General features: G+C 37.3%; 1 pseudogene across 1 annotated transcript; it reads left to right on the forward strand.

Moving 5' to 3' along the window:
• The first annotated feature begins 213 nt into the window (after window positions 1-213).
• On the forward strand, window positions 214-3,785 carry LOC309617125 (eukaryotic translation initiation factor 4 gamma 2 pseudogene; annotated as a pseudogene). The gene has a single exon. The product of its transcript is annotated as a eukaryotic translation initiation factor 4 gamma 2 pseudogene (transcript).
• Window positions 3,786-14,506: the final 10,721 nt, after the last annotated feature.

Consider the following 14,506-nt stretch of genomic DNA (forward strand, 5'->3'; position numbering starts at 1 on the left):
GACTGGCCCAAATTTAGGAAATAAAGAATCACCAGTCCTACCTCTCATTAGACAAATAAAACTACAGGAACTCAAATGCCTTCATAAATCACATAACATTGCTGGAAGGGGCGACTCCTTCCTCCCCCTTCCCTCTGCCTTTTTTCTTTTCCGTTCCCTTCCCCGTCCCCGATGACCAGATCCTGAGGAGGCAGCTGCAGTGGCAAATGCTGAGTTCTCGGTGAAGGTTTTTCATTTCTCCCATCCCCTTCCCTCCCCACCCCATCCATTAATATTATTCTTTTGAAGATTCTTCGTTGTCGAGCTGCCAAAGTGAAAAGTGAGATTGCAGAAGGCGGTGCTTCTCCTTTCAGTGCTTCTTCTGGCGGAGGAGGAAGCAGGGGTGCACCTCAGCACTATCTCAAGACTGCTGTCAACAGCGAGTTCCCGGGGAAATCCCCAGGGCAAAACGCGCAGAAATCGATTCCTGCAGGAAACACTAGATGAGATGACAACTCCGTAGCAAACAACTACGCAAATGAAAAAGAACGACATGATGCAATCTTCAGGAAAGTAAGAGGCATACTAAGTAAGCTTACTCCTGAGAAGTCTGACAAGCTATGCCTTGAGCTCCTCATTGTGGGTGTAGAGTCTAAACTCATCCTTAAAGGGGTCATACTGCTGATTGTGGACAAAGCCCTAGAAGAGCCAAAGTATAGCTCGCTGTATGTTCAGCTATGTCTGCGATTGGCAGAAGATGAACCAAACTTTGATGGCCCAGCAGCAGAGGGTCAACCAGGACAGAAGCAAAGCACAACATTCAGACGCCTCTGAATTTCCAAATTACAAGATGAATTTGAAAACCGAACCAGAAATGTTTATATCTATGATAAGCATGAAAATCCCCTCCTCCCCGAGGAGGAGGAACAGAGAGCCATTGCTAAGATCAAGATGTTGGGGAACATCAAATTCGTTGGAGAACTTGGAAAGCTTGATCTTATTTATGAATCTATCCTTCCAAAACACTTTTGGAAAAAAAGAAGAGACTCCAACTCAAAGATATGGGAGAGGATTTGGAGTGCCTCTGTCAGATAATGAGGACAGTGGGACCTAGATTAGACCAGGAAAGAGCCAAGTCCTTAATGGATCAGTACTTTGCCCAAATGTGCTCCTTGATGTTAAGTAAGGAATTGCTGGTGAGGATTCGTTTCCTGCTGCAGCATACCATAGAGCTGAGAGAACACCATTGGGTTCCTCACAAGCCTTTTCTTGACAATGGACCAAAGATGATCAATCAAATCCGTCAAGATGCAGTAAAAGATCTAGGAGTATTTATTCCTGTTCCTATGGCTCAAGGGATGAGAAGTGACTTCTTTCTGGAGGGACCGTTCATGCCACCCAGGATGACAATGGATAGGGACCCACTTGGAGGACTTGCTGATGTGTTTGGACAAATGCCAGGTAGCGGAATTGGTACTGGTCCAGGAGTTATCCAGGATAGATTTTCACCCACTATGGGGCGTCATCGTTCAAATCAACTCTTCAGTGGCCATGGGGGACACATCATACCTCCCACACAATCACAGTTTGGGGAGATGGGAGGCAAGTTTATGAAAAGCCAGGGGCTAAGCCAGCTCTACCATAACCAGAGTCAGGGAATTTTATCCCAGCTGCAAGGACAGTTGAAGGATATGCCACCTCAGTTTTCTAAGAAAGGACAGCTTAATGCAGATGAGATTAGCCTGAGGCCTGCTCAGTCTTTCCTAATGAATAAAAATCAAGTGCCAAAGCTTCAGCCCCAGATAACTATGATTCCTCCTAGTGCACAACCACCACACACTCAAACACCACCTCTGGGACAGACACCTCAGCTTGGTCTCAAAACTAATCCACCACTTATTCAGGAAAAGCCTGCCAAGACCAGTAAAAAACCACCACCATCAAAGGAAGAACTGCTTAAACTAACCAAAACGGTTGTAACCAAGTATCTGAATAGTGGAAATGCAAACGAAGCTGTCAATGGTGTAAGAGACATGAGGGCTCCTAAACACTTTCTCCCTGAGATATTAAGCAAAGTAATCATCCTGTCACTAGATAGAAGTGATGAAGATAAAGAAAAAGCAAGTTCTTTGATCAGTTTACTCAAACAGGAAGGGATGGCCACAAGTGACAACTTCATGCAGGCTTTCCTGAATATATTGGACCAGTGCCCCAAACTGGAGATTGACATCCCCTTGGTGAAATCATATTTAGCACAGTTTGCAGCTCATGCTATCATTTCGGAGCTGGTGAGCATTTCAGAACTAGCTCAACCACTGGAAAGTGGCACCCATTTTCCTCTCTTCTTACTTTGTCTTCAGCAATTAGCTAAATTACAAGATCCAGAGTGGTTAACAGAGCTTTTCCAACAAAGCAAGGTTAATATGCAGAAAATGCTCCCAGAAATTGATCGGAATAAGGACCACATGTTGGAGATCTTGGGAGGAAAGGGACTGGGTTTCTTATTCCCACTCCTCAAATTGGAGAAGGCACTGGTAAAGCAAAGTTGGATCATCCCCTCAAACCATATATAAGTGGATTAAAGATAACATCTCTCCCAAACTTCATGTAGGTAAAGGATTTGTGCACATCTTAGTGGCTAGCTTCTTACAGTACATTTCTAGTGAAGTAAACCCACCCAGTGATGAAAGAGATTCTTCCTCTTCTCCTTCCAAAGAACAGTTAGAGCAGGAAAAACAATTGCTTCTTTCCTTCAAGCCAGTAATGCAAAAATTCCTTCATGATCACGTTGATCTACAAGTCAGTGCCCTCTGTGTTCTTCAGGTGCACTGCTACAATAGCAACTTCCCGAAAGGCATGTTGCTCTGCTTTTTTGTTCACTTCTATGACATGGAAATTATTGAAGAAGAGGTTTCTTGGCTTGGAAAGAAGATATAACCCAAGAGTTCCCAGGGAAAGGCAAGGCTTTGTTCCAGGTGAATCAGTGACTAACCTGGCTAGAAACTGCTGAAGAAGAAGAATCAGAGGAAGAAGCTGACTAAAAGAATCAGCCAAAGCCTTAAATTGCACAAAACATACCGTTGCTATGACGTAACTGCATTTGACCTAACCACTGCGAAAATTCATTCTGTTGTAATGTTTGCACAATATTTAAAGCAGAAGCATGTCAGGATTTCTTTCTGCATAAGGTTTTTTTGCAGTGTAATGTCTTAATCATAGTCTACCATCAAATATTTTAGGAGTATCTTTAATGTTTAGATAGTATATTAGCAGCATGCAATAATTACATCATAAGTTCTCAAGCAGAGGCAGTCTACTACAAGGACCTTCTTTGCTGCCAGTTATCATAGGTTGTTTTAAGTTAGAAAACTGAATAGCAACACTGAATACTGTAGAAATGCACTCTGCTCAGTAATACTTGAGTTGTTGCAATATTTACTTATCCATTTGGTTGTTACAGAAAAATTCTTAACTGTAATTGATGGTTGCTGCCGTAATAGTATATTGCCAGTATTTCTACCTCTAGTAATGGGTTTTATGTGCTAGATTTTAATATCCTTGAGCCTGGGCAAGTGCACAAGTCTTTTTAAAAGAAACATGGTTTACTTGCACAAAACTGGTAAGGTTTGAGATTTTAAGTGCCCTTGAAGTGGTCTTTGTGGGTGTGAAACTAATGGTGAGAATTTGAATTGGTCCCTTGTATTATAGTATTGAAATTAAGTCTACTTAATTTATCAAGTCATGTTCATGCCCTGATTTTATATATTTGTATCTATCAATAAACATTGTGATACTTGGAAAAAAAACATTGATGGAAGGGAACATACTAAACTCTAGAAGTTATGGTTTACAGATAAGCAATATTACCACCTAGACACATTCACCAAGCAGTCTCATGTGGGCCTTAATTAAAGCTTAATTCTGCATTTCTTCTAGTAATTATATGTGCAGGCTGCTGTTAAATGAAGAATACTCTTTATTTTCCTGGGCCTCTTAAGAGTATTGCAATCCAAGGTTGGGACTACAAATTAATACTAAGAGGTTTAATTACTAGAGCATATTCTATGACATTTATATGAAATAATAGGCTGAGCATAACAAAATTTTTAAAAGTAGCACTATCATATGCCAGACACCCTCCTCAATCTACTGTCTGCCTTAATCCTCACAAAATTAGATTTAGTCGTACTGCTATGACTGTTACCAAAAGCCAGACCCTATATAGAACTTATGATGTATTAGCCATTGTTCTAAGTACAGACAGACAGACAGACAGACACACAAACACACACACACACACACAAACATGCATGAATGTATGAAGTTGTTTAATTCTTATAATCACTCTATAAGATAGGCGTTTTTATCCCTGTTATATAGATGAGGAAATAAAGGGTCAGAGGCACTAAATAATGATTATTCAATAGGTATTAATTAAATGTCTCCTCTTGTTGGATATTATGTAAGCACAGGGGATATAAGGATTAATATGAAAGAAGTGTTCCTGGAGCCGTCAGTCTAGTGAGGAATACAGACTTTAAACTGATAACACCAAGAGTTATTACTCATTAGCATAGAATTGCTATAATGAAGAATTTTATAAGAAAGTATATAATATAGAGGTAAAATCTCATCTCCAGAAAGGGGAGCTTTTCTCTAAGCCATAATAGCAGATTAGAACAGCTTCCCAGGGAAAAGCGGAGGGAGGATAGTGAAGACAGTAAGAGTTTGAACTGCACTGTCCAATGCAGGACATGAAAAACGGCTAGTGTAAATTCAGGTGTGCTGTAAGTCCAGTATACACAAAAACTTCTACATGTTATTATAAAAATAAAAATAAAATAAAATACCTTGTTCATACCTCCATTTTTATATAGACTACTTCTCAAATGTTAATGTTTTGGATATATTGGGTTAAATAAAAAATTACTATCAAAATTAACTTCATCTGTCTAATTTACTTTTTTTAGTGTGGTTACTAGAAAATTTGTAATTACACATAAGACTTGCTTTGTGGCTCATACTATGTATCTATTGGGCAGGATGACGTAGGGTTTCAGACCACAACAAATGCCAGTAGCTTGGAGGACTCATTGGTGAGAAGCAGACCTGTGAGGCTGCAGTGGGTTAACTATGATGTGGCAAGAGCTGAGGCTGGAGATAGAGGCAGGTTAAGGGCACACACCTAGGACTTGGTGTCAGACACTAGGGTATTCTTGCTTCTTCATTCAACCAACAGCCAGGCTTCTCATCACTCCGAAAGCTCTGGGATACACAGATCCATGTTCCTGGAGTTTACATTCTTCAAATGAGCTGCTCAGAAAGAATGTACCAAAAACTGAAAATGAGAAAAATGATTCATCTCTGCCAATTCCCTGAATGAGCAAGATTTTTGGCCCAGGATGTGGCACTGGGAAAATAATATAGTTTACTTTCTTAGTGGTTACCCTACCCTCTCTTTTCTTTTTTCTGTGGTTAACCATGTTTTCATTTTTCCTGTTTTTCTTTTTTTTTTTTCCTAGTGGCAATCTCCCATTAAGAAGATCCCTGGGGGTCCACTCTCATACCTCTTGTGCTAAACCCTACCACTTTCTGAAGGAGCTAATCCTATCTCAGTGCAATGCATATATTGTTCTAGGGCTTATTACATTCTTCTTTGAGTTTTAGTTGTATTTTTATGTTTGTTTTTTTTTTTTTTTCCCCTGGGATAAAGCAAGGTAATTTACTGAAGCAGAAGTGATACTAAATGACTGTTACAGTTACTACCATAACTAACTGAATAAATAAAAAGAGAGAGAAAAGGAAACACCAAAGAAATATAAGAAATACAATCAAAATTTGTTGTAACATGTATAATATTGGTCCTCTTGTATTTATAAGCACCAAAATCTATTTTAAAAGAGAGTGTGTGCACATGGCATGTGCATGCATGTGTGTGTCTGTCTGTATGAGACCCTCATCGTGTGTGTGTGTGTCTGTCTGTGTAAGACCATCATATAGGCCAGAGTTGAGATATCAGTGTGGACAGCTGTACTTTTCTCTCTCATTCACAATAACTAAAGTGTGTTTGTTGTATTTTAAAGAAAATTTCTGTTGGAATCCCCCTCTCTGAGTACATGGTAGCTAAAGTGACCTGTGTCATTTTCATTGATATGTGTCTACTATTTTAATGGAAGCCTAGTTAAAGATTAACTAGCTAATCTTTATGATGATAGAATTTATTTGCTTTGAATTTTCATAAGATTTATTGCGGGGCTTCCTATTGCTCTCCTACAAGAGATTTGGATGGTCCTTTCACCCACCCTCTCTCTCCTGTTCTCAGTTTTTGCTTATTAAAAGAATATTTAATGGCTGTAATTCTACCACATACCCTGAACATGGCCCTGAGACTGTAAAATTCAATCTACCCAGGAAGAAAGTATGTAAACATAAGCTGTAGCTGCCATAGCTGTGTTGAAGAAGCATGGATGTGGTTTACAGGTGATAAAAAAGAGCATAATCCATGAAAGAGGTACTGTTTCAGATGATTCTTGACAAAAACTTGCCTTTAAAATGATGGAAAGAAATCCCAGATAGAAAAATCGGAACAGCAAAATTTTAGGATAGTGACAAAAAGTCACATTCCAGAAAGCACAAATAGTTTGGTGTAGCTGGAATGTAGGCTATAAGGACATTAGCATATTGGAAATGAAGTTGGAGAAATGGGCAGAGGTTCAGTTAATGTCATGTTAAATAATTTAGGCTTTATCCTGTAGACAGAAAGACACTAAAGACATTTTTCAACAAAATGGTATGTAAGTAGCTTTGTGTTTGAGAAAGAACATCCTGGCAGTAATATAGAGGTTACTTCCTATGTGTGCTACCTTGTTCATTTATATTTAAAAATTCTGAAAGAATGAGACCTCCTGTCTCCAATTTCTTTCTTCCCAAGGAACTCAGTGTAGTCCTCAGCAAATAATAGGAATTTATCCATCTTTACTGAAAAGAAGTGAATATTATTGGAGTGTGTTTCTTTAAGTAGAACATGAGCTTTGGCACAACACAAACCTAAGTTAACAGCCTAATTCTACTTCTTACTAGTTGTGTATCATTATTGAGCCTCAGTTTCTTCATCTGTCAGAATGGGAATGAAAATATCAAGCACAAATATTACTGAGAAATTTGCTTGGTGCATAGACATTTCCTCAGTCAGATTTTGTGTTTATACCTTGGTGTATACCACGACTGTCGTGGATTCTTAAATCATTCCTCTCCCAGAGTGTATCTTCAAAACAAACTGAATGAAATGCTGTTAGATTAGATCGCCACAAAGACAAAACAACCAACTACTACTGAAAAGAATTTATTTTAAACTTTATTAGTACAATATGTCAGCTACAGAAAAAAAGAGAAGATTTTAGTGAAACCACTTTAAATTCTAAACAACACATACCAAAAGTTTAGAGCAAGAATCAAAGCCTAGCTACACATTGGGTCTTAAGCACATTCTAACTGACCCTGAGCAAAAATCCAAATTCTGTTCTGCACAGATGGCAGAAAGCAATATTCCTGTGCTGCCAAAAAATATGTGTGGGCTGAGAGAAGCACTAGATGACTTATTAAAATTGTTCTTTTAGCATCACCTTTGATAAGGGCTTCAAGACATTTCAAACTAAATGAACAAATCAATGACCTATAGAATGCAAAATGAATGTAGGATGCTGTTGCTTTGACGGGATGTATTCCCAATGTGGAATAAGATTTCAAATTGGAGTACTATGTAGAGACAAAAACACCAAAGACTGAAACTGCTAACAAAGTTTATAATCTGAGCTGGGGAGATAAAAGAGTGGAAAGTCTTCCAAATAGTTGCATTTAGCATTGGGTGAAGCCCAGTTTTCATTCCATTCTAAGTTCTTCCTTGGGAATGTACAGTTACTCCTGGGGGAGTCTCCATCAAAATTTTCTCGACACACGGCTCTGGCTAAATCCAGATTTACTGACCCCTGGGACCTAGTTCCTCTGGTATGCCAATCCAAGTGATGCTTTCTCAACCCTTGTATTGGCTGAATTATTTTAAAAGGTTTAAATGATAGTTTGAAGTTCCTTTTTTTTTTTTTTTTTAATTAGCTCACTGTGCCTGTGGACCAGATGGCAGTGAGTGCTGCTGCTGTTCATTTAAATAAATAAAAATAAGAGGTCAGAAAATAAATTTAAAAAAAAAAAAAAAGAGGTCAGGCAGATTTTCAAATGTTCTGTGTGAAGCAAAGAGCAACATGCATCCCCCAACTTTTTTTCTTTCTTGTCTTTTTCTTTAAAATGTTCAACTTCAATGGAAAATTCAATCAGCATATCTCTGATTCCTTTATACTTAACACATCAGAATGTTTTTTAAGTGCTAGTTGATGTCAAAGATACATTATGAAGATTTGTGTAGGTAGTTTCCAGCCTTTGGTTTTAGAAAGAGAAAAGTTGCATTTATGTTAAATGAATCTAAAAAGGTTGATTTTGGTGCTACGCTTGAACTCCACAAATGATAAGTACCTCCAATCTCAGGAAAATATATTTCTCCATAGACACTCTTATAATATGCAGTTTTATGAGGCATAATATCCTCATGCACACTCTCCTTTGTCATAAAAGTAAGAGGGTAACAAGTGGGTGTTTGAAAAGGGTAAAATTATTGAAACAGTAGAAATGACTCTGGGCATAAAAATAATTGTTGAAAAAAATAAGTGTTTAACTTGGATGGTTTTAGCATTTGTGGCAATTAATGCTTATGTATATCCATGAATTAAGAATCTATACACATTAAGGGTTGGGATGGACAGGAACAGATAGAGACCAGAAAGTTTTGTTTGAAATGCCAGTATTAAGGTCAGTTAATCTCCCCGTAACTGTAATATATGTTTAGGTATGCCCAAGTAACAAAGAACCCCCAAATCTCAGTTATTAGCTTTAGTTGTGGGGATTAAAATAAGGGTCCTATTCATTGTGGCAATTCAGGGAACCAGGCTGAAAGACATTTTATCTAAATGTACTTCTACATTAACCACAGCGGTACAAAGGCAATCTGATGAATTGTGGCCTCCCTCTTTAAGTTTTCATCCAGAAGTGACATATCACTTCATCTCTCATTTCTTAGAAAAAAACAAGTCACATTCCCACACCCAATTTCAAAGAGAATGGGAAAACTCAATCCAACATTTGCCTAGACTGCTAAGAGCCTGAAGTATTTGGCCAATTCCACTTAGGTCTACTGCTCTAACCGAAGAAGCCAGGAATGCAAGACCCAAAGAGAGTGTGTCACCAAAGTTCTTAGAAGCCACCTAAAATCAAAATTTAGGAAGCTATTTCACATCAAAAAGAACAGGGTTGAAGCCATTAAAGTGAGGGTAAAATATGAAATAGTTGAAACAAAATGGAAGGAGATTGGTGAATTTTGGTGACTGTCTTACATAGAGAGGGATCTTCTTTAACTCTAAAATAGTCCTAATTCATTGTATAAAGATTAGTCTGTGTATATCTTACAGGTACAAGGTCAAAGCTGGTAACAAATCTGAGAGACTGTGCATCACCAACAAACTCTTCTCTCTTAGTATTTGATAGTTGTATTTGTGCCATTCAATGGATTGAATTTAATTCACTATATGACTGTGCTTTTAACAACTTTAAAAACAACAACAACAACAACAAAACCTTTTCCTTTCTAACCTATATGGTGTGTAGTTGCTAAAACTTGACTACAGAGATGATGAAGTTAAGTCTTTTTCTCCTTGGATTGAGGTATCCCCATAAGAACCTATGTTTTCCAGATGTAAATTCCCTAATATTTTCCCATTTTGAAGAGTCTTCTATATCTAAAACCTTCATTCTTCTTTTGGCACATTTGAAACCCATTTGTGCTCTTCAGTAAGCCACAGTGGAAAGATTCTAGGGTTCAGTGTCAAACAACAGGAATTTGAGTGCCAGCAATGCCAGTTTTAACTGAGTCACCCTAGCATTGCCTTAGTTTTATCATCTACACAATAAGGATAATGTTACTTATTTTGCATTGTTTTATAAACATAGAATACTATTTTAAAAAAACATGGCTTAAAATTCAAAAGGTAATAGACATGGATTAAATATTTATTTCCTGGCCAAACTTTAATGGCAATATTATTTTAAGGGAGGCCATATACCATAGCATTTAAAAGTAGAAATAAACTACCTTTGTTTAAAATTTGTATGGAAAAACAAAAGACCCTGAATAGCCAAGACAATCTTGAGAAAGAAGAACAGAGTTGGAGGAATCACAGTCCCTGGCTTCAGACTATACTACAAAGCTACAGTAATTGAAACAGTTTGGTACTGGCACAAAAACAACCACATAATTCAGTGGAACAGAATAGAGAGCCCAGAAATATACCCACACACTTATGGTCAATTAATCTATGGACAAATGAGGCAAGAATATACAATAGAGAAAAGACAGTCTCTTCAATAAATGATGCTGGGAAAACGGGATGGCTACATGTAAAAGACTGAAATTAGAACATTCTCTAACACCATATACAAAAATAAACTCAAAATGGATTAAAGATATAAATGTAAGACCAGATACCATAAAAATCCTAGAGGGAAACATAGGTGGAACACTCTTTGACATAAATCATAGCAATATTTTTTTGGATCCATCTCCTAAAACAAAGGAAATAAAAGCAAAAATAAACAAATGGGACCTAATTAAACTTAAAAGCTTTTGCACAGCAAAGGAAACCATTGACAAAATGAAAAGACAACCTACTAAATTGGAGAAAATATTTGCAAATGATATGACTGATCAGGGGTTAATATCCAACATATATAAACAGATCACACAACTCAACATCAAAAAAAACCGAACAACCCAATTAAAAAATGGGCAGAACTGAATAGACATTTTTCCAAAAAGGAAATGCAAATGGATAACAGGCATATGAAGAGATGCTCAACATTGCTAATCATCAGGGAAACGCAAATCAGAACCACAATGAGACATCACCTCACACCTGTCATGATGGCTAGCATCAAAAAGAACACAAATAACAAATGTTGGCGAGAATGTGGAGAAAAGGGAATCCTCATACACTGTTGATTAGAATGTAAATTGGTGCAGCCACTGTTAAAAACAGTATGGAGGGTTCTCAAAGAACTAAAAATAGAACTCTTTGATATATATATATGAAAAGAACAGCAATTCCACTCCTTGGTATATATCTGAAAAAACCAAGAACACTAATTTGAAAAGTTACATGCACCCCGATGTTCATAACAACATTATTTACAGTTGCCAAGATATGGAATATATATCACAATGGAATACCACTCAACTTAAAAAAGATGGAAATTTTGCCATTAGCAGCAACATGAATGGACTTGCAGGGCATTATGCTAAGTGAAACAAGTCAGAGAAAGACAAATACTGTATAATATCACTTATATGTGGAATCTTAAAAAAATACAACAAACTAGTGAATATAACGGAACAAGGAAACTCACCAATATAGAGAACAAAGTAGTGGTTACCAGTGGGGAGAGGGAAGGGGAGGGGCAATATAGGGGTAGGGTAGAAAGATATAAACTATTAGGTATATAATAAGCTACAAGGGTATACTGCACAACACAGGGAATATAGAAAATATTGTATAATATCTATAAATGGAGTATAACCTCTAAAAAGTGTAACTCACTATATTGCACACATGTAACTTATATAATATTATATATCAACTTGTGTATTTCAATTAAAAAATTAAAATAAAAACCAAACCTACATCAACCACTGTGTAACCTTTGGCAAGTCATCTTTGAGATGACTTGAGATACATCTTTCCCATCAGTTAAATTGGAATGATGATAGGAATGCCAACCTTATGGTATTGATGTAAAATTAAAGGCAGTAATCTACCAAAAATTAGCTTTATGCCTGGCAGACAGCGAGTACTGAAAACATGTTACGTATTATTACTGAGTTCAACATGTGAAAATGCTTTGTAAGCTATCATATGATGCAAATGTTAGTTACAACATTATTCTTATTAGTGTCATATTTCATTTTGTTGAAAGGAATCATAATAACACTATCATGCTCCATAGATTACTGATAGTTACTCAAATTAATGTGCCCAAATGATAATAACTTTGTCATTGATACACTAATTGTTAGAGAAGGAAGGAAACTGTCAGTGGTTTTCGGTGTATTTTTGGAAGTGGAAATATTTTTGCTTTTCCCCAAATGAACCAAATAGAACTCAATCTTAAAAAAAAAAATTAAATCTGAAATTGTATGTGGTGGGTTGGTTTTGGAATAATGCCTTAGTCCTTTCTGTTTTGAACAGTTTATTATTTATACTCTATATCATATTCTTTATTCTTACCTTTGTTTTCCTGAATCACTTATATACTGATTAATATAAACCATGTTTTAACTCAAATGAGTTAATAGAGCTGAGAAATTATACAATATAACTATTTTAATATCAAATTAAAGGCTAACCTTAAAACAGAAATCTTGAAGACATACAGAGCCTGTTCTGTTTCTCTGTCTCTTGGTCTGCCTGTTTCTCTGTCACTTCCTTACTCACAAATAGATACATATGCTTTCCCTTTTCACAAAAAAGCTGGTCCTATCAGCAATAATATTAAAAAAGCTTGAACATTCCATACATTTTATCAAATCTGAATAATCTATTATGTTTGAAGAAATCACATTTTAATTTTAAATAACTCATATCAATTAAATACACAGCACTTCAGACTGAAAACCAGGGGTAGGCTTGCAGATAAGGATTCTAGCCTGGAAAATCTTACAGTTTGGTAGGAAAGATAGGCAAGCATACAACTAAGTTTAAAAGAAGCCAGTGCAATACGCATTCCAAATAGGGTTTGAAGCAAATTGCCATGTGTTCAGGGTAGGAAGAGTGATTAATTCAGGATGGAGGCATCAGGAAAGGTTCACAAATGCATTCCATCATCATTTGTGTAGTGTGGGTCGGGGAGCACAGGATCATTTTAGGTTCTTTATTTTTTTTTATTTTTATTTTTTTTAAAGAGCAGGTGATATACAAGCTGGCTTTTTATTTTTATTTTTATTTATTTAAACACTATTTTATTTATTTATGGCTGTGTTGGGTCTTTGTTTCTGTGCGAGGGCTTTCTCTAGTTGTGGCAAGTGGGGGCTACTCTTCATCGCGGTGCGCGGGGCCTCTCATTATCACGGCCTCTCCAGACGCGCAGGCTCAGTAATTGTGGCTCACGGGCCAAGTTGCTCCGCGGCATGTGGGATCCTCCCAGACCAGGGCTCGAACCCGTGTCCCCTGCAATGGCAGGCAGATTCTCAACCACTGCGCCACCAGGGAAGCCCCAGGTTCTTTATTTTTGACTTCCAACCAGGCTCTAATGAATTTCCAAGGGACTCTCCCCTTGGATCAGCTCTTCCCTCCAAAGAACAACCTCCATCCCCACCTCCCAACCTTTTAATCGTTCATGCATTGATTGCTGAGAAAGCTTTTGGCCAAATGATGAGTAGTTACTAATTTCCCTGCATTTCCTGGGCACTGGGTGTTTCAATTGACATTTTCTGTACATCAGGGATTTAAATCAAGGCACAAACCATATTTTTGAAAAGTGGCTATCTTTTGTTTCTTTGTTTTACATTCAAACCATTTCTCTGGGCAGTATTTGTTCCATTGTTTCATTAATGTGTGGACAAAAGTTTTAATGATATCAAATCAATGTGTCATTCATCAGAAAGAAGGAAAATGTGTGTGTGTGTGTGTGTGTGTGTGTGTGTAAGCACAAAGTTTTGTACTATCAGGTTTGTAGGGGAGGTAGATATGCAAACAATGAAATAAATAACCTACAGCAAAGCAAAATATGAATTGAGCTCAGATAAAAAAGGGACAGTCTACAACTATTTGGGGTGAGATTTTTTTCTTCTCTCCCCTGCCCCATCCTACCCCAGACATGGAGAACACTTTAAACCTATAGACTGTAGAGTTTGTAAACAAGCAATGTTCATTCAAAGCCTGTTGTTTAAATAAAAGTTGTCATGTCTGCTCTTATATTTTGCAACTGCTGGGAAGGCATTTGAATTCAGTTAATCTTCAGAGAATCTAAATTTACATTGTTATAGTTATAAATATACCAGAGGCCATTGGATGGTATATTTCCCTTTACTCTTCCTAGTCAGCTGCCCCTTCATATGTCTTCTTCCTCTGGACACCCAGAAATGCCTAGGTTCCTTTTCTTCCTCTTCCTCTGGCTTTCCTCCCTTTCTCCCTTTAGGGCCTATCTTTATTGTCCTACTTTGTACATGAGCTGGTAAGCTCCATTTCATGCCACTGCTACTTTGGTTGGAGATAGTGGAGCCTTCACCATGGAGTCTCTAAGACACTCTACTTCACTCCATACACAGTATAAGTTCAACCAATTATTGTGCTTAGATGTTATCTTCCCAACCAAGAGTGAAAATGGAGGGATTCCAAGGGCTGGAGACAGAGAACTTCTATCTATCCTACCACAT

The sequence above is a fragment of the Balaenoptera borealis genome, assembly GCF_965194805.1.
Source record: "Balaenoptera borealis genome assembly, chromosome: 19".
NCBI classification, from domain to species: Eukaryota; Metazoa; Chordata; class Mammalia; order Artiodactyla; family Balaenopteridae; genus Balaenoptera; species Balaenoptera borealis.